Raw genomic sequence first — 22100 nt, 5'->3', positions numbered from 1 at the left:
CTATTGTATAGCAACTTTACTGCTGTTTCTCCTTTCAGAAAGAATGTCAGGCTTGTTTTCACACATCCATTGTGAAACTGTAATGTGCTAATATACCCACTAAAAATATAAAACAGGCCCAAGAAAAGAAACTACAAATCAATGTTTAATTTTAAAACAATAATGAACTAATACCACAAGAGGAATTAGGAGCTACAAAAGAATGTGCTATATGTAAAATCTAATGGAGCGGATTATGCTACTAAAAGTCCATTTTAAATCTTAGTCATTTAACATAAAGTGTTTTAAAAGAAGTTTGAGGTCTTATACAGGCCTTTTAGGACCCTCGCCAATTTTTGCATCTTAACAAATATACTTTCTTGATAATTTTCTCTCCTATTGCTGTGTGAAAGACTGCACAAACAATAAAGGAAATGGTTATACACAAAGAACTGTTAAATGCATTATGAGTGAAATTCCATGCCTATACACCTCTGAAGAAGGGTGGGCCAGAAAACATGAATTTTGTTTCACAAAGTTTGACATTTTTACATTTGTTCCATTATGGTTTGGAAATAAATCAAGTCCTTTCAAAGTCTTGATGAAAAGAAGCAACCTCCACCACCCTAGAATAACCAATAAGCTAGTGGCTTGCACACTCATCTGCAATGTGGGAGACTGAGGTTCAAATTCCTGGTCTGAATCAGAAAGAACAGGGTCTCTAATCTGGGTCTTCCCCATCTTTGAATGTTTTAACCTATAGCCTGTTGGCTATTCTGAGGTAAAATACACTCAGACCTATGGAAGTTGTGAAAACTGATACATTTCCACTGCACCTTCTTGGTTCAACAATTAGTCATATTCTGTTGACGTTTCTGACCTCTTGAGCAAAATTCAGTAAAATTCCATTTTAAGAAAGCAATAGTTTCTTGGGTAAGTTTACCAGAGATGTGAAGTGTGGCATGGGTTTATGATTAGAAGAGAAAGCCAAGGCACCTAAAGGGGAAATGGTTCTCTCTCCATTTTGATGCACCCTTTGTATCACAATGTTGAATTTTTAAGTATTGAAGTAATGAGTGAGAACATTAAATCAGAAAAATGCTCTCTATATTAACTTCCTGTTCATTTTGACCTTAATACATGTGCACAAAATGATCAAAATCTCACAGTATTTGATTGTGTATCAAACTGTGGATAGTTTTCAATAGACAACTCAAAATCAAATCCATTCAACTTTTAACACTTTACTGATTTAGCTCTGACAGTCAATGAGAGAATATCTGCATTGTACACAGAATCTCATCTTTCAACTTTTGCACGAACACTATAAAGCTGATTACAAAACTCCCCAAATACACTGACTCAAGACTAATGTCACAGATGTATGGGGCCAGATCTGCAGCTGCTGTAAATTAATGTAACTTCATGGAATTCAGCAGCACATGCCAATTTATATCTGGTGAGGATCTGTCCCAAAGGCTGCAAAATAAAAGAAGTTAACTTAAAATAGCTTTCTGCAACTGTGAATAGTAAAATGCATCCGATGAAGTGAGCTGTAGCTCATGAAAGCTTATGCTCAAATAAATTGGTTAGTCTCTAAGGTGCCACAAGTACTCCTTTTCTTTTTATGAATACAGACTAACCCGGCTGTTACTCTGAAACTAGTAAAATAGGTAATCTTAAATGCTTAAAAATAAACATCTATATTACCTGCTGAAATTAAAGAAAAATTGACTTTGCCAAATACTATATTAAAGCATAAAGCTAAAGGAATCTGAAGTTGTTGGTAACCTAATTCACAGACAAGTATTTATATAATTTTTTAATAAAATATTATTTTAAAGTTGAAGAATGTACAGTCATGCTGATTAATCTGTTACATTTACCAACATGCTACATATGAGGATGTAAAGAGTTTTCAGGAAGGGGACTTCTGCTCCTTTGTCAAGGAAAATAATAATGAATGACTAAACTTATGTAGAATGAGTTTGCAAACATTGTCTGCAACTGAATGTTAAGAAACTTCAGACTGATAAGTCATGATACCCAAACACTGCTCACTCTTGCCCTCAGTTGTTTGCATATAGCTTACAAAATCAGCAAGTGTAGCAATGGATTTTGCAAGACAGATGACACACATCCATGTGTCTATGGGGTGGACACAACTATGAACTTGGTTGGCAGTCCTGGATATAATTCTATCACACAGAGATGGTTTGAGCTCACTGATCAGTCTTCTTTCTTCATGGATACCATACCCGTTAAAAAAAACCCTCAAAACCACAAACAAACAGGTGACAGAGAGAAGTAACATCTGGTACTGAGAATATAGAACGAGTGTCAATAAGCTAAAGAGTCCTTCTAAATATGAGGTACTGAAGCAGCACACACAAAAAATCCAAAGCACTACCAAAATATGCCATAATATTTAACTGGAACATAGGGACATAGTTATATGAAGTGCAATGGGAGGACACAGAGCCATGCTTTAAGCAGCAACTAGAGAACTCCCTAACCATGAAATTCCTATGTTTAAGCTCCCCACTGCAACACATCCTGGTTCCCTCTGGTAACTGTAGATGACCAGGAATTCCATAGCCACTCCACATCTCCCTTTCTTTATTATAAAGGATTAAAACTTCAATAAACCAACAACAATATATACACAATTCTAAAACCTCAAATTCCTTTAAATTAGTTACTATTTCCTCTTACCAATTGCTTTGAAATAGTTCTGAACAGTATTCGAAAGATCAAGTCTTTTGGGGGTGAGGGGTGTCTGATCAATCTTCTCAATTGTATTCTCATTCATGTTGTTTCTGCATGGAGTTTCCTGTGGAGGGAGCTCACTTCCCAACAGAATACCTGTAGGTCCCAGATCCTCTCTTTGTTGCGTTGGGAAATACTGAAGATGAATCTGATTCCTCTGGGGAAGTCCATAATGTAGGATCTGGGAGTTTCTGCCAAGTTCTGAACAGTTCCTAGTGTCTGGGAGCTTTTGAGCCAAACTTTGTTCTCTGGTCTCAGTTCAGGTAGTGCTTTTGTTCTGTGTTGCACAGTGAATTTTTGTTGCTGCTGAATTTTTATTTCAGCACCCTATTTTTCAGATTCCTCCAGGCGGGGCAACTTAGGTTTAAGCTGTATCCGTGCTGCAGATAAAAGTCTTTAGTCATCTTCCCATCAGAAGTTCTGCTAGAGATAATCCAGATGCAAGGGGAGTTGACCGATATACAGGAGTGCTTTATATGGGTCAGTGGTGTAACAGAGTTGTCAGTTTCTGACAAGTCTCACCCATTAGTTGTTCGTTTCTAATTTGCTTAAGTCAGCTGGAAGATGCTGGAATTACTGCCAGAACAAGGTCAATGTAGACATTGACATCTTTCTCGCATGTCTTTTTTCTTTTTCCATTGGTGGCTGCTGAACTGGGGCTCTAGATAATGTCTGTGGCTGAGTGCTTTCCCTACTGGGTGTTGAAAGAAAACTGCATCAGCTGTAGTCTTACTACACACTCTGTGGGTTAAGACAAAGAATTTGACACTGGTGGTAAATACTTTAAAAATATGTGCTATGCATGATTTTTGGAAAAATCTTTGGTTACAGACTAGGAGTGGTAACAAGAAAGTACTATGAGAATACTGCTTCTCAACTAGTGCCTATAAACAGGCTTAGAGCTTAGCACAGCAGAGAAAGCATCTAGGCTGCTGTGTGGAAGGGGAAACTGAGGCACACCACCTCATGGCATTGGTGGCAAAATGCCAAAACACCTACACTTTAAAAGATATTGATATCTGCATTATGTTCGCAATGCTACACAACAAAATGTTTTCAGGCAACCTGGGAATGGAAACCCAGAACGTTGCAAAAGCACCTATGGATAACTTTACAGTGTTTGATAACACTTGGAGGCTGCATAACCAAAGCCAAAAAGGGATTTTAGGTATACTGCCGCTGCACTGGTCAGTGACCAGCCCTCTGGCAGTAATCTCAGGCGGGAGGTGTGACATTTCACTCCATATTCTTTATGAAAATATGCTTATGATATGAATATGACATAACTGAGATGTACTTTATGCAAGATGGGTCTTGTAAGGTATCATTGGAAAGATTATGATTTACTGAATGTGATTATCCAATTTGTATGCATGTATCATTTCTGTAACTAAAGTTAGGAATATGGACTATTTAACAATTGCAACTGGGTGTGTATTGGGAAGATACCCACTCAGACGACAGGCCACCACATTTGATGAGCCATCAGGAAGAAACAACAAGACTGTGAAGATACTAATTTCTCTACCTCCTGGGAGGTGTCCTGGGACATAACTGTAACACTGCTAGATCAGGTGGTCTTGTCACCTGATACTAAACATTATCTTGGACTTCTTGTAACTTTCCACTGAAAGGGAAGGAGAGTCAAGTCTGGGAAACAAAGGATACCTGCCTTATGTAAATCTTATTTAAGGGTGGGGAGGAAGGCAAACGAGACTCTCCTCTTTGGCCTACCCAAGAAGAAAGACTGCTGAAAGTACCTGAAGGGACAAAGAAACCAACCTGAAATGAAAAGCATGGTTGAGTCCAGACTGAGACAAAGGTCCAGTCTGTAAGAAAATAACTGGAACTCTGAGCTACAGAAACTCTGCATCCTGCCTAAATTCAATATTTAGGATGAGAAATTACATTTTGTAACCTGTTTCTTAAGTACATTGAGCTTAGCTTGCGTATTTTGTTTTATTTGCTCAGTAATCTGCTTTGTTCTGCTATCTCTTATATTATCTCATGGAGCAGGTCCTCATCGTCATGGAGCAGGTTCTCAAGGAATCAATTCTGAAGCACTTAGAGGAGAGGAAAGTGATCAGGAACAGTCAGCATGGATTCACCAAGGGCAAGTTAGTCATGCCTGACTAACCTAATTGCCTTCTATGATGAGATAATGGCTCTGTGGATGAGGGGAAAGCAGTGGATGTGTTATTCCTTGACTTTAGCAAAGCTTTTGATATGGTCTCCCACAGTATTCTTACCAGCAAGTTAAAGTAGTATGGCCTGGATTAATGGACTATAAGGTGGATAGAAAGCTGGCTAGATCATTGGGCTCAACAGGAACTGATCAATGGCTCCATGTCTAGTTGGCAGCCGGTATCAAGCGGAGTGCCCCAAGAGTCGGTCCTGGGGCTGGTTTTGTTCAATATCTTCATTCATGATCTGGAGGATGGCGTGGACTGCACCCTCAGCAAGTTTGTAGATGACACTAAACTGGGAGGAGTGGTAGATATGCTGGAGGGTAGGGATAGGATATAGAGGGACCTAGACAAATTGGAGGATTGAGCCAAAAGAAATCTGATGAGGTTCAACAAGGACAAGTGCAGAGTCCTGCACTTAGGACGGAAGAATCCCATGCACCGCTACAGACTAGGGACCAAATGGCTAGGCAGCAATTCTGCAGAAAAGGACCTAGGGGTTACAGTGGACGAGAAGCTGGATATGAGTCAATAGTGTGCCCTTGTTGCCAAGAAGGCTAACGACATTTTGGGATGTATTAGTAGGGGCATTGCCAGCAGATCGAGGGACGTAATCGTTCCCCTCTATTTGACATTGGTGAGGCCTCATCTGGAGTATTGTGTCCAGTTTTGGGCCCCACACTGCAAGAAGGATGTGGAAAAATTGGAAAGCATCCAGCGGAGGGCAACAAAAATTATTAGGGGACTAGAACACATGATTTATGAGGAGAGGCTGAGGGAACTGGGATTGTTTAGTCTGCAGAAGAGACGAATGAGGGGGGATTTGATAGCTGCTTTCAGCTACCTGAATGGGGGTTCCAAAGAGGATGGATTTAGACTGTTCTCAGTGGTAGCAAATGACAGAAGAAGGAGTAATGGTCTCAAGTTGCAGTGGGGGAGGTTTAGGTTGGATGCTAGGAAAAACTTTTTCACTAGGAGAGTGGTGAAGCACTGGAATGCGTTACCTAGGGAGGCGGTGGAATCTCCTTCCTTAGATATTTTTAAGGTCAGGCTTGACAAAGCCCTGGCTGGGATGATTTAGTCGGGGATTGGTCCTGCTTTGAGCAGGGGGTTGGACTAGATGACCTCCTGAGGTCCCTTCCAATTCTGATATTCTATGATTCTATATTCACTTTTAATTCACCTTTTGTAGTTAATAAACATTTCTTTTTTTATAATATAACCCAGTTTGTACAATTCATAATTGAAGGGTAGGGGGTGGGGGGTGGAAATAAGAAGCTGTGCATACCTTCCTCCACATTGAGGGAGGAGGCGGATTTCATAATAGACCCTTGGGTCTGCACTCCAAGGGAGGTGGACACCTGAGTGCTGGGGCAAGTCCCTTAAGCTGAATCTTCCCAGAGCTGATCTCAGTGCCTGTGTCGTTCTGCAGTTGGGTATGGCTCTGCCTGTGTGTGTGTGCTGGAGGAGGCTTAATAACCTGGCTCAGCAAGACAGGTCAAAAGGGTGCCCAGGCTGGCAGAACAGGTGGGCTCAGTGGTATCCCAGTACATGAGGTGGCATCCTAAGGCGGGCAACCCATCACAATATCCGTGGCTATTGTTGTCAGATAGTTTACTGAATATTGTGCTGCAACAGGTGGAGATGTGAGTTGTTTTGTTGTGGGCTGCCCCAGCTCCACATATTGTTACCCATTAAGGAGATCTCTAGAGAGCTTTGTTAAATGAGATAAATTTGGTAAGAATTTCCCAGATTTGTTGTGCCCAGGAATCTTATAACAGAAATATCTTTGGGTAATGCCTTCAGTTTGTCTGAATCTGTCTGTAATTACCTGTTTGCTAATAGTGTCCTCCAAATTGTATTTGCTCTTTTCCAAATTCACATTTCTCATCCAGAGTGAAGCCAGCTTTTTGGAAGTGTGTCTCAGCTTCTTGTAGTTGCTCATGATGATCATTCTGTATCTGCCATATCCCAACACATCATCTGCATAGCAAAAGATGCCAGGCAAACTTGACATGGTAGAGAGATTCTCTTTTTGGAAACATTCTGGTGCTGACGATATGCTAAATGGAAGACAAATTAAACAGTAACTTCCAAATGGGGTGTTGAATATCGTTAATGGCATAGATTGCTAGCAAAAGGGATTTGCTAGGAGCATGCTGTAACTTTGAAAAGATTTGATAACTGAGCTAATGTTTGGTCAACTATGGGAAGCATGTGTCTTTCTCTGCACACACTTTCATTAGGTTGGGTAAGGTCTACACATCTGGATTTTGTCACTGGGCTTTGGTACTACATCCATCCCCACACACCAGTCAGTGTGTTCTATCTAGAAAATAACTCCCATATCTTCCATTTTCTTTAATTCTCCTTTGATTTTCCCTCGCAAGCACAGGCGCTGGCTTCCTCCTTGACCCAGGGGTGCTCAGCCCCCACTCCACCCCTTACCCCAAGCCCTACCACCACCCCGCTTCTTACCACCTCTGCCCCGCCTCTTCCTGCCCAGTTCTGCCCCCTATTCCAAGTACCCTGTCCCCACTTCTTCCCCTCTCTCCCAGTGCCTCCTGCATGCTGTGGAACAGCTGATCGCAGTTTGTGGGAGGCTCTGGGAGAGAGGGGGAGGAGTTGATTGGCAGGCTGCTGGCAGGCGCTTGTGGGGAGGAGGAAGAGCTGGCTGCCAGTGGGTGCTAAGCACCCACAATTTTTTCTATGGGTGCTCCAGTTCTGAAGCACCCGCAGAGTCGGCACCTATGCTAGCAGGAATATACGGGGTGGCACAGGCCTGACAGCGCAAAGGAAGTCACTGATAGCACCAAATAGTTTGTATTCTCCTGACAACTTTCCTAGACCTGTGAAAATATATGGATACATCTCCTGTATAGTTTGCTTTTTTTTATTAACACATTCCAGTTTCTCTTCTAAGTATTGTCTTTATATTCAGGCAACCCTAGTAAGGGAGTTGTCAGTCCTTGTATTATGTATATTATTTGTTGAAGGACTTTCCAGTTTTTCTCCACTTTCCCAGGGAACTGGTGACAAACATCAAATGGATTGTTAGTAGCCTCACATAAAATTGTATTTGGAGATCTCCGCCCCAGAGCTGATTTTTTTCTAGTGACTGCTACCACAGTATCAATTTTTAATATAAGGTTTCGACTGTTTAGATTCATGCTTTTGTACCAAGGAGTTGCCTGTTCTATTGAGGATATAGTCCCTAGAAGTATGGACTCGTTATCCGAAGACAACACTCCCTCTTGGATTATTTGTACTACTCTTGATGACCTGCATACTATTGCAAAGTTTCCCATTTTTTGGCATCGCCCTCATTCTGCCTCTTTGCTGGACACTGTTACCAGCTCTGACTTGCTACTTTGCCATATTTTTCCACACCTTTTCCAAAATTCCCTCCTGTTAAGGTTCTTGAATCACCCATTTACTAGTCATGTACTGTTCTTATGTTGTAAATTTGGTCTAATTGCTTCTTTCACGTTTTAATGTGTCAGTATTGTCTGATGCAGTCTCCCCTATGCTGCTAGCATGCAAGTCACAATGTTGTTTTTCTTTTTATGGGTTTTTGCATTCTCACATTTGCTATTGTTTTTGCTGGTGTGAGAGCTGGGTCTCACTGAAGCTATGCTGATAAACTGGTGTCTCTTCTGACAACAATTATCCTGTCTGATTAGTTCTCCTTTTCACATTCCATATGTGTAATGTACGCAAGACTGAACTGCAATAATAAGTCTCAGCTGTGTCCCCTTGTTTCTAGCACCTCCTATTAAATTTGGCCCTTTTACGTATTGTCTGTCTATGAAATGGGTATTAAGAATCTCTTTCACTTTAGATTTCAGAGTGGTAGCCATGTTAGTCTGTATCAGCAAAACAACAAGGAGTCCTTGTGGCACCTTAGAGACTAACAAATTTATTTGGGCATAAACTTTGATGGGCTAAAACCCACTTCATCAGATGCATGGAGTGAAAAATACAGTAAGCAGAATATATATTATAGCACATATATTTATGTATATATTTAGGTTTTAGTCCACGAAAGCTTATGCACAAATACATTTGTTAGTCTCTAAGGTGCCATAAGGACTCCTCGTTGTTTTCACTTTAGAGTATTCTTTCTTTTCCTCATTGAGGGGTAATATGGTTTTCAAGTTCCTCGTCCTCCACGGTTACCAGAGAGAACCGGGATGTGTTATAGCAGGGAACTTGATAACTGCAGTAACTTCCTAGTTAGGAAATTCTCTAGTTGCTGCTTAAAGCACAGCTGTTTGTGTTTGTGGTACATAGGAGATCATCATCACCACCCCAGGCATATACCTGGTATACTTGTGCTTTCTTTGCTAAACTAGAAGCCATACAGAATTGTTCAAATCCACAGATTCAGCAAGGGTAGCTACCTGAGTTGCCAAAAATCACACTTCTCTAACACAACTGCTTGTACTATTGGTCCCATTGCTGTGCTGAGACAAGGCTCTGCTTCTTCCCTGATGCTGCTTTCACAGGACTTTCCCCTTATTTTCCACTTTCTGCACTCACTGCTCTGACAGTCTGCAGCTCTCTTTCTCTCCTTTCCCTTTCTCTAAAGGAGGAGCATTCACTCAGTTCTGACACCATGTCGTGTGAGGACACTAACATAATGAGCTGTGCTTTAAGCAGCAACCAGAGAACTCCCTAACCAGGAAGTTCCTACACTTATTAAGCTCCCTGCTGTAATGCATCCTGGTTCTCTCTGGTAATCATGGAAGATGAGGAACTTTAAAACCATTTCATGTAAACGATGCCCAAAGTTCATATTGAGAGATAGCAATAGAGTTCTTTCATGAGCCATTGTCAAGCCAAACTGACTGGAATGTTCAGAGAGCAATATTTATCCCCAGCAGAGAATGGCATACAAAGGCTAGCAGGGTGTTTGGCTCATGCTTTTTCATTACTGCTGCCTTTAAGGGTCAAAATTACTTATGAGTGGAAGGAATTCTACTTTAAGGAACTAAAACCCAGGATTGAGAAAGCTGATAGATGGTATTTTTAGAGACCAAAATCAAAAAGTGAAACAGCAGCTACAATTTGTACATATATTTTTCTATTTTGTTCACTAACCACTTCATTTAATAGTTAGTCACATAAACTAATTAAATAACATGTGTGGCTTTTTAAAAAAACCTAAATATAAATTTAATGGACATTTTAAAAGATATATTAGAAGTGATGTGGTCTTGTTTAAGCCTAAAAAAACAACATGTAGGACCATAGACTCAATTAGCATGCACAAACCAACTGGCATTACTACAAATTGCACGTGTAGACTAAGGACAATATGTTCTTTTAGAATTATGACTGCAACCTTCATCTTTAACAAATACCGTTGTGCCTAGATATTAGAGAGCTCTCAGAGTAGTGGGTGATCTTATACATGGTACTATACTCCTATAATACAAAACAAGATGGTAGGGACAGCAGTCAGACCAAGAACAATTTCAGCCTCCTCCACTCCTTACTTTTATGAATTTAGGTTAGACACAATATGAAAACTATACAACAATTTATTTGTTGCTTAATCTTCTTTGTGATAAGTCATTTTATTAATGGTAGCATCAATAAAAGTTTCTGTTACAATGACATAAAAATAGTGAAAGTAGCATTGTAGTTATTCAAAACATTTATAACAAAACCTAAATATCACCTGGTTAGGAACTTTGTTTCAAAAGATTATTTGAAATTTACACATTTTTGGTGAGCCTGACTTAAATTTTGATCAGAGCTGTGCTGGTTTATAGTGTCATGTGGACACTGTGAAGTTTTAATGTTTCTACTTGAATCTTGACCAAACTTTGTGGTTTCAGCTAAGGTTCACCTTGATTTCTGGGTGCTTCATTTAAACCCCAAAGTCAAAACAAAACTCAGCAGTGCATGTTGGTTAGCTATGTTGTTTGTATTGCAGTAGCTCCTGGAACACCAGTTCCATCATACTAAACAAATATAACAAAAATAAAGTCCCTACCCTGAAAACCTTACTAATTTAACTATAAAATGAGACAGGTAAATACAAGAAACAAAAGTGGGGGTTGCACAAGGCAACACTGATGTATTTTACCATGACACTTCTTTTAAGCATTGCTGTATGTGTCATTGGCATTATCTGGTGAAACACCTTTTGGTAGAGCCATTCTTTCAGATCCTATGGCCCAGCCAAGGAACACTCATAAAAAGACTGGAGTGGAGCAAAGTTGACTTCAAGCCACCTTTATGTTTGCCTGATCCAGAAATTGATCCAGTCTCCAGCATAAATTAAGGCATCTTGAAGGATATTCTGACTTAAGTTGTGGTGTAAACTGTTATAGCCCAAGGATTCCCAGATCTTTCAGCTTTACAGCTGCTTTGCACTGATGGAGCAGCACAAAAGACCTGGAGCAGGACTAATCACTGGTCCATATTATATTAGCTCATTAACTAAAGAGGACTATCAAAATAAATATTAAAATAAACTGCCATATATATATTTGACAAATTGTTTATTTTAAAAGTGTTAATAATCTTAATTTAATAATATATTACTTAAATTAAGTTTATTTAAAACAGTTTTAAATAAACAATTTGTCACTACATGCTTTTATTTTTCTCGTCACTCAGTGTAGACCATGGGACTACAGTGGTCTGTTTCTAGTCAATTTCATGTTCTTTCTCATTTAGCACAGCATTGTAGTGTTTGTATTACAAACATTATAAGCAAGTGTACACTTTCAAAAGCCAGTTTGTACTGAAATTTTGTTTAAAATAAATTTCATATTTTAATTTATAAAATGTACCAGTTCCAAGATTTCTGGGAATGCAACTACAATCAACTCCATTACACACATTTACCAAACTGTTTAAAAAAAATCCATACTGCCAATTTAAAAGAAGCCACCTGCTACTCCATAAGGAAGCGTTAATAATCTCAGGCAATCCCACTTCTCCAACATATCTACATTTTTAGAGATGGAATTTAACCAACGATTACTTTGTGTTTACTCCTTCCCGATATGACTCTATTGACATAAAGGCATCCAGTATCGATTTGACAGATCTTGTCCAAGAAGTAGACAGAAAACTCTTTAGAGCAAGAATTTATGGCGTGATTTCATTTCAATAACTATTTTTTTTAAAGCAGGCAAGCAAATTTTGGATCTAAAGTACTTGACACTATTCTCTTAAATGGACCTGTGTTACAGATTATCGTATCATCTCCATGTGTTTAGATATACTCATGGGAATATGCTGTGTAAAGTATCCCAGTCCAGGGCCTGTTCCAGTTTGCACTGAAGTCAACGGAAAGACACTAGTTGACTTTAAGGGAAATTGTATAAGCATCAAGCAATATTTTCTCAACATCTACTCCATTTGATATGCAAAGGACATAAAAAAAAACCTATCACCTTAGAGAATGGAAGGCAAGGCAAACCCAACAGAAGGGTCTATTTGCTTTTCAGACAGGAAGTGAACTATGATTCAGTGATAGCTATCTTACAAGAACACAGCGAGTTTGAAATTAGTCCACTTTTTAAAAAAAGAATAAAAAAGTTCCATGTTCTGTACTTGCCAATGTTTATGGTCTTACAACCATGTTTCCCTATTTAAAAAGTTCTTTCACCTGATGTACGAAAGACCCAGGCACATCAAAGGAGAAACTGATTATATTCAAGGAACAGTGAAACCAACCATATGCAAACTGAATACTCAAAAATTATTTCCCCCTAATTTGTTATACTACTTTAATAATTTTCCAATAAATATTTTTTAAAGTTTGTCCCTCTTAAAGATTGGCCTTTCACCTTCTGTTGCCGCTCTGCCTAAAGATTTTCCAAAATAATACCTTGAAAGGATACCTGTTCATAAATTAACAATATATGGAACATTAAGTTTTGGAAAAAAAGTTAACTTTAAAGTTTACTTACCATTTGAAAGCATGAAAGTGTCCCTTCAAAAGCACTGGTTGCAGCATGCAATCTGGAAGAGAAAAGTAAGCAAACTCTTTGGAAGAAGGCACATATAGCCCCAATTACTTCATTTTAGAAATGTACATTTTTGTGAAATTATCTAAAGGATAAAATCTATAATTATTATATAAGCAGCCTTATATAAAACAGCATCTTTCTCATTTTTTATATGTAATTCTGTTTTTTGTGCTCTTCATCCAAGAAGATAATTGTTGAGATTATCTCTATGGTATGTAGTCCGTGTACAGCTAGTATGTGTTTACAGCACATACAATATTCCAATGTACAGATCAGATTCAATTCAAAATTCTCATGAATGACCCTGCCAATCTTAATCTCATTTTTCCCATTAGACTCTTTCCTTAATTCATATTTTCACAAGACAGATGTTTCCACTACTTTAAAGGTTTGGTAATAGTTCATGCAAATGAAAACTGTAAGTTTTCCATACATGCATAAGTTGTTCCACAAACATCTGGTAACTAAACTCTTAGAATTTGTCAGATGCCAGGCCAAACCAGGTGTTCAGTATAGTTTCTCTTGAATGCCAATGATTACCTACAGTAATTCTCTGCAACTAATATTGGCATTTTAATGGTTATGATGATGCAAAAGGTCATGACATAACTTTCTGATGTTATGAATGTATACAGTGTGAAAATTCCATCAGTGAGTGTTTAATAAAACTTGCCCACATTGGTGGCCATCAGATTTTGCCAACTGAAACATCTGACCATAAACCTAAAAGGTGCACTTTTAAATACATGTTTTGGTTAAATTAATTGCCAAAAACTTAAAGAACATTTGGGGGAAAAAAGTGTTCTTATAAATTGCTTAATATTATACTTACCATTTATTCCATATTACAAATACCATTTTTGAGGTGGGGATAACGACCTTGATTTGAGGGACATCCTATTACTGAACCAAACAACGAAAAAAACCTCAAAAAAACAACGCATTGAGAAACAGGCTAAGCCCATATCCTGATGTCCTTACTTAGCCAGAACACTCCTTGAAATCAATAAGATTTGTGTATGCTTAGTATGTGCTCATCACCTTCCGACATTTGGTCCAATGAGAGTTTTGTCTGAGTAAAAATGGAGTGTAGATGTTAGGGTCTAACCTTATACAAATGGGAGGTTTGTTTATTGTGATTATTTCCACATTAGTAACTTTAAGATTGATGTTTTATGAATGTGTAAAAAAAAATCTCCTTCACTGATGTGTGTTTTTATGCCTGGCAGCAGCAAATTCTACTAAACCGTCTATCATGTTAGCAAACATGTAGGATTGTAATTATTTTCCCTAAAAAATAATGAGCCATACTAATACTTCATATTTTAATGAAATTTGTGTACAGTAGTTGGACTGATATTTAAATGCATCTAATTAGAAAACAGGCTTCCCCACGTGGATATGGAGTTTTTGCTATGGAGTTTTTGCTATTTGTAAAAACAGTCATTGCACAATTATTTTTAGCCATTCACATCTACCAGGACTCATCACATGTTCGTTGAGTGCATAAACATAATAATGCAATATTTGTGCTATGCAACAATGAATGTCGTGCTTTTTTCTGTCTTAAATGGTAATGTGGACATTTTCAACTGTTCCTTTTCCCCCTTCCATCAAATACAACCACCCACTTATAAAAAATATACCCTTCACTAAACCACTTTAACCAGAAGCACCAAATGCACCCGAATCAATAAAAAATACATTAACTTACCTAGGACTTGAGAGACATGGCTGACTATTACTACTTTCTAGCTACTTATTTCTGGAAATAAATCTTACTGAACGCTAACATGGTATGAAGTTTATTTTAACTCTCTGTAGAGCTTTCTTTTCCAAATTGTTTGTCATCAACAATGATTGCTCCCTTCTAGGTTATGAGGTGAGCAGGTCTTCTTTACTGCTAGCCCTCTCCCAAGCTGGTGTGCGGGACTGGAGGAGTGCAGATCTCCATCCAAGACAGTGGGGTAGAGTGGGGTTCCCGGTTTCCTCCCAGTACTGGCTAGAGGGATTTGCCATAATGGTTGGAGGACTCCCACTTGGTGCAGCAGTGTGATACTGCTGCTGTCTCTGCTGTTTGTGTGCTGCTGAAGAAATGAACAGTTGGCACTGTGTGCGCCTAGAAGTGTTGGTGGGGGTACAGGAATGGAGTTTCTCTCTCGTAGTTGTCATGGCAATATTGAGCACACCCACAAGGCTCCAACATCCTCAATGAGCAGTGGCTGCCTTAGTCCCTGTCTCAGGAAAGGATGAAATTTTTAACAAGCAGAGTTACTCTTGGAATTTTTGATCAGGCCTACAAAACAAATGTTTTCTAACATCCCCTTTCATAAACAATTCTTGTCTAATATTATTCCATTATTCTATACAGTCTGGCCCAAAGATTGTGGGAAGTGTTGGCAAAAAGATTCTTCAGATAGACACAAATTCACTTGTTAGATCATCCGCTCAATCTTCTGCTGCAGAAATAGAGCCCTACTGCAAGTTACTTTCAACAGTAGTTATTAGTTTATATAATTTCCAACTTCCAAGACAATTTTTGCAAGGAAAAGGGCTAGAAAAGTTTTAATTAAAGAGCTGAAATTCTCTTGTGTAGATTCTGAACTCTAGCCTCTAAGGAGGCTAATTGGTTTGGTGCAACAAAACTTACATTGTGTCTAGAAGAGTAGTCCGACTAATATGCGTAAATGAAAATAGTTAATCCATTTTATTTGTTGTGCTGAGGTAATTTCTTAATGTTTTAAATTTAAGATTTATGGTATCAAAGGAGAAAAGTCATTGTCTTCTGACTGTATAGAATAGAAAAACAGCTGGCCAAAACTGTTCCATCCATAGCCCTTCTTGCCAAGACACATAATTTCTGTCAAGTCATGCCCCTTTCCACGTATAGGGTTGAACCTAAAAATACTTCTGAGCTCTATCCCATACACTTCTCTTAACTGCTAGCAGCAGGCAGCAAGAGGCCAAATCTGGCCAATCTAAACCCAGCCAACAAAAACTAGGTAAATGGTAGCTTCTTGTAAGGTTTCTGTGGACAGGAAAGAATAAACATACAAAAATAAATAAATTCTTAAGTCCTCAAAGTGCTCTGTATCTTAATCACTATTTCTGCCACGTGACATGAGTGGTTTTCAAAATTGTATTTTCCATGCTTTTCACTACTGGAGACCAGAGTTCAAACCATGACTCCAATCACTAGAGAAATTGAGTTTGGCAGTCTTGTCATAGTACCCATTTATTCATATCAGTTTCAAATTACTGTACAATTTAGTGCCATGTCAGTCTCTGTTCATGAGAAGTCCAGGGCTGATTTCTAGGAGTGTCACAGGTCAAGAATGAAATGACTGGAGAAACCTGCGTGTGGGTAGTTTGCATAATGACTGCACAGATTAGTGTATGTTTGTGTCAAATCCAGTGCTATTAGTCTGAATTTCATTAGTACTAAATTCCCTCAGGAATTTTAACAATCTAAACAAAGGGGGAAAAGCACATAATCCCAGTTACAGTGCTGGGGATTTTTATGATGGCACTCTGAGACACTAAAGTTAAAGTGAGTCTACAGCCTTAACTACCCTCTCACTCCTTAAAGGTAGTCACTAAAAAAGTGTGTTGAGGAAATTGGTGGGACGTGCTTATTTTCTTATAGATATTCTGGAAATCAAAAAAGAGAAAAAATCCTGATCACACTGAAGTTAATGATAAAACTCCCGTTGACTTCAATGGAGTCAGGATGGACATCATCCTAAAATTACAGTAATTTTAACCTGGCATCTTCCATGAGGGATAACTTAATATGTTAAAAACAAAATCCATATTTCAGAATAGTCCAGGTAAACTTTGCCTACAACACTCTAAGAAAACTTAACAGGAAAAAGTGCAATTGATTTCAGATAGAAATGGTGAAATAGAGATGTTGTGTCCTCAAAAGAATCATTTTTAAGAAAAAATCATAGTTCTGGAGCCTAGTTTGGAGAGAATTTATATCTATCTTTGTTCACTCTTTCAAGTCCAAAGAAAAGTTGTGTACACAGAGCTACAGTGTAAAGAATCACAGAAATGTAGAGCTGGAAGGCACCACAAGACATTATCAAGCCCAGCCCTCCGCACTGTGGCAGGATCATGTAAACACAGACCATCCCTGAAAGGTGTTTGTCTATCCTGTTTTTAAAAACTTCCAGTGATGGTGATTCCACAGCTTCCTATTCCAGAGCTAAAGTACACTTATAGTTAGAAAGTTTTTTCCAATATTTAACCTACATCTTCCTTGCTGCTGATTAAACCCATTATTTCTAGTCCTACCTTCAATCGCCACAGAAAACAATATATCACTGTCCTCTTTGTAATAACGCCTAACATATCTGAAGACTTAACAGGTCTCCCCTCAGTTTTCTTTTCTCAAGACTAAAACATCCCTAGTTTTTTTAACTGTCCCTCGAAGGTCAGATTTTCTATTTTTTTTTATTTATCATTTTTGTTGCTCTTCTCTGGACTCTCTCCAATTTGTCCACATCCTTCCTAAAGTGTAGCATCCAGAACTGGACACAGTACTCCAACAGAGGTTTCACCAGTGCCAGTTAGAGCAGGATATTTACCTCACATATCTTATATATGACTCTCCTGTTAACATTCCCCAGAATTATATTAGCCTTTTTTACAATGGCATCACAGTGTTGACTCATTCTATTTGTGATCCACTATAACCCACAGCTCCTGTTCACCAGTACTACTACCACCTAGCCAGTTATTCCCCATTTTATAGTTGTGCCTTTGATTTTTCCTTCCTAAGTGTAGTACTTTGCACTTGTCTTTATTGAATTTCTTCTGTATTCAGCTCAATTCTCCAATTTTTGAAGAATTCCGATTGAATTCTAATCTTGTCCTCCGAAGTGCTTGCAACCCCTCCCAGATTGGCATCACCTGCAAATTCTATAAACATACACACCAGTCCATATACAAGAGGATGAAAACATTGAATAGTACTGTACCCAGGACTGACCCCTTTGGCGTGCCACCAGATGCACCCTCTCAGTTTGACAGCAAACCATTGATAACTACTCTTTGGGTGCGGTCTTTTAACTAGTTCTGCAACTGTTTTACAGTAATTTCATGTAGACCAGTGGTTCTCAAAGCCGGTCTTCCGCTTGTTCAGGGAAAGCGCATGGTGTGTCGGACCGGTTTGTTTACCTGCAGCATCTGCAGGTTTGGCCCATCGCGGCTCCCACTGGCTGCAGTTCGCCACTCCAGGCCAATGGGGGCTGCGGGAAGTGGTGCGGGCCAAGGGACATGCTGGCCGCCCTTCCCGCAGCCCTCATTGGCCTGGAACGGCAAATCGCGGCCAGTTGGGAGCCGTGATCGGCCAAACCTGCAGACGCAACAGGTAAACAAACTGGTTTGGTGTGCCAGGGGCTTTCCCTGAACAAGCGGCAAACCGGCTTTGAGAACCACCGATCTAGACCATGTTTCCCTGGTTTGCTTATGAGAATGACACAGTCCCACATGACAAAGCCTTACTAAAAATTTGATAAATCACTTCTACTGCTTTCCCCTATCCATTAGGCCAATAACCCTGTCAAAGAAGGAAATTAGGTTGGTTTGGCATGATTTATTCTTGATTAAGCCGTACTGGGTATTCTCTATTATACTCCAGGTACTTACAAATTGATTGTTTAATAATTTCTTCAAGTACCTTTCCAGATATTCAAGTTAGGCTGACTGGTCTATAATTTTCCAGGTCCTCTTTGTCCCCTTTTTTAAAGATAGGTACTATGTTTGCCCTTCTCCAGTCTTCTGGGACCTCACCCATCTACAGGAGTTCTGAAAGATAATTACTAATGGTTTTAAGATTGCTTTAGCTACGTCTTTAAATGCCCTAGGATTAATTTAATCAGACCCTGCCAAATCGAATACATCTAATTTATTGAAGTATTTGTTAATCTGTTCTTACCCTGTTTTGGCTTCCATTCCTTACTCCTTGTTGTTAATATAAATTGTGTTGAGTATCTGGTTACTATTAATCTTTTTAGTGAAGATTGAAGCAAAATAGGCACAAACTCCTTAGCTTTCTTAACTAGTTCTTAACTTTCCTTCCCCGCTAAGTAGAGGACCTACATTTTCTTTGTCTCTCTTTTGCGCCTAATGTATTTCATGAATCTATGCCCCTTGCTAGGTGTAACTCATTTTGTGCCTTAGTCTTTCTGATTTTGTTCATACATGCTCATTGTTATTCTTTTGTACTCCTCCTTAGTAATTTGTCCTTGTTTCCACTTTTCATGGGATTCCTTTTTGATTTTCAGGTCATGAAAGAGCTCCTGATGGAGCCATATTTGCCTCTCACTATTCTTCATGTCAGGATATTTTTCAGTTGTGCCTTTCAGTTCTGAATTTGTTAAAATCTGCTCCCCGTCCCCCAATACAGCCGTAGTTCTTGTTGACTGGATTTGATTGATTTAAAGTACTGCAAGTATGCTTGTAATGGCTATAAACAGGAATAATTGTACATTTCCGTCACAGCTCAACCCAAGTCTCAGCATTTGTGCAGTTTTCCATGATTAACTAGGTGATTTCTTTGTACAATATTGTTTTCTCTAGAATTTCTTGAACTCAAGGATTTATTTATTTTAACATTAAATAAGGGAAACTAAAATACTGTAGGAAAATCAGTTGAACTACTTTGAGTCGTGTCCATAAATTGCTTCTGGAGATGCATGCAAAAGTTCATTTAAAAAGAATTGGTCTTGCAAATCAAAAAACTCTAAGCCTTAAACTTTTGATTTTCATCATGTTTTCACAAAGAAGCCTCCTGTACAGCATTATTGCTTACATGGATATTTACCAACATGCTGATTAATTGAAACTAAAAATAAACCCTTAGCTGACACACAAAATATTTAGGTTTCAGAGTAACAGCCGTGTTACTCTGTATTCGCAAAAAGAAAAGGAGTACTAGTGGCACCTTAGTTAGTCTCTAAGGTGCCACATGCTGCCCCTCATGCTGCCCCTCACACTTAGGAAGAGCTCCTCCCTGTAAACATCTGCAAAGCCACTTCATTGTTCTACACATTCCTCCTTAAAACTCTCCTTTGTTGTGATGTCTACAAAAAACTAGACAACAGTAAAGCTGCTGGTGTACTGAGACCATAGTCTATTATGCTAATACTGTTTCATTGTTTCCTTATTCTATCCCATCTGTCTGTGTCCATGTCACCACCCCTTGGGTGCTCTCTCAAGGGGTCTCAGCTTCTCCTGATTGACTCTCCTGAGTTTGCTCTCAGTCAGGTAAGTGCCTGGACCCTCACTTTCAATTAAGCCTTTCAGCCCTTCCCTTTTTGGGATTGCAGTCTCTTTCAGTTTCCTGGCTGTTTTCTTGGAGGTAGCCTAGTACAGGGCTGTTACCACCTTGCTATCCCAGGTCTTTCTGCCTCCACTCTGTACTCTTCCCTTAATAGCAAGTCTTGATTCCTCTCTCGGTTGCAGCTATGGGTGCCTGGCAGCTCTGGCATCTATATGGGGATGTGATCAAGCTGCTTTCTTGTAAACAGGAGAAACTTTCCTCCCTCTATGTTCAGTATGGGGTTTGTTGACCTTATTATACCATCTGTTGTCTTTCTTCTGATGCTTAGATTCTAAGCTCTTTGGGACAGGGACTTTTTCAAGTCTCTGTTGGTTGAAGATACACACCCACAATTAGTCACTTCTGTCTGTATTCTAGAAGTACTCTTGGATTCCTCACAGATACTAAGCCATTACATAGCAGCATCCATGAGTAATGCTTTCTCTCACCGTCACTTGTCTAGCGGAATGTGTCCCATCCTGGCAGACAAAGACCTAGCCTCAGTTATTCATACCATTGTCACCTCTCAGTTGGATTACAACAATGCAATATACATGGGCATGAAACTTTCAGCACTTAGAAAACTTCAAGAGCAGAATGATATCGCACATCTCCTCAGCAACACAGGCTACCAACTCTCAACAGAAAGAGTGAGGCTTGTCAGAGCAGAAACAGAACTTTCTCCTGGTGTAGTCTGAGACTGTGGAATAAACTCTCCCAGGAACTCAGGACCTCATAATCCTCACCACTTTTCACATCAAGTACAAGGTGCATTTCTTTGACCGTGCCTTTTTAAATATAAACACATAGCAACATAGTATCCACTGCAGATACTTCTCCCTCTAAGGAAAGGATGAGAGAACAACCTATTAGAGATGTGAAGTAACATTGCTAATGCATTACTGGAAGGCACTTAGATATTAGGGTGATGAGTGTGGTATAAGACCCTATATAGAATATAATAGAACCAACTTTGTTCTGTGCTTTTACATTGTCTCACACAATGGGATTCTAGTGACTGACTAGGGCTCCTAGACGGTATAATATTTAAATAATTAAGTCTGAAGTCTTGCTATTAGTTTAGATGGGAAACATAAGATCAGCCTAACTGAAAGGGTATGAGGTAATAGACAAGCTATTTGTTAACCTAATTAAAAGGCTCTAAGGTGACAGGCTATTTGTTGGCATGCTACCTCCAGGTCCTCAAGTGGCTTTTGAAGTGGATTCAGATATTGCTGTGGATCTATAAAAGATTAGCTTCTGGTCTCCTCCCCAAAGACAGTTCAAACTTACTAAAGTACTCTGAATATTGTTCTTTGTGCTTAATCGGGGTGCTGGAACTAGGGGTGTGCCAGCACCCTCTGTCTTGAAGTGGTTTCCATCATATACAGGGTTTACAGTTTTGTCCAATGGCTTTCAGTACCCCCACTATAAAATTTTTTTCAATCCCACTGTGCTTAATAAAAGTGTACAAGAAGGAGATAACTAACATTTATTCAGAGAATATCTTGGCTCCCCTCCTGTAATTTTTCTCCTGTGGACCAGTTAAAATTCCATACCATTTATTTCTATACACCAACCCTGCAAATTCCTGTGAGGTTTTCAGGGGTGAGGTGGTATTTCAGTCTTTGTCCATTAAATTTAATCTACTCATCTCTGCCTTGAAACTGACCTCAAGAGTACAAGGTAATTCCAGTTATGTTTTTTGTGACACAGACACTTGCCTACCACAAAGTGGACTGTGTCCATCAATTTATTTCCCATTGGTCACTGAAAAGAAGTCATATAGTTAAACTTTCCATTGTTTTTTGAGCTGGACTGGTTTCAAAGATATTATAC

General features: G+C 39.1%; 1 long non-coding RNA gene across 1 annotated transcript; it reads right to left on the bottom strand.

The window, feature by feature from the left end:
- Positions 1–6788: 6788 nt before the first annotated feature.
- On the bottom strand, positions 6789–14907 carry LOC142070644 (uncharacterized). Its single transcript, XR_012666589.1, has 3 exons — positions 14646–14907; positions 12872–12923; positions 6789–6997 (listed from the first exon to the last, which is right to left on the bottom strand). It is a non-coding gene; the product is annotated as an uncharacterized LOC142070644 (long non-coding RNA).
- Positions 14908–22100: the final 7193 nt, after the last annotated feature.

The sequence above is a fragment of the Caretta caretta genome, chromosome 1, assembly GCF_965140235.1.
Source record: "Caretta caretta isolate rCarCar2 chromosome 1, rCarCar1.hap1, whole genome shotgun sequence".
In the NCBI taxonomy this organism is placed as follows: domain Eukaryota; kingdom Metazoa; phylum Chordata; order Testudines; family Cheloniidae; genus Caretta; species Caretta caretta.
This window is presented reverse-complemented; position numbering and strand designations above follow the sequence as displayed.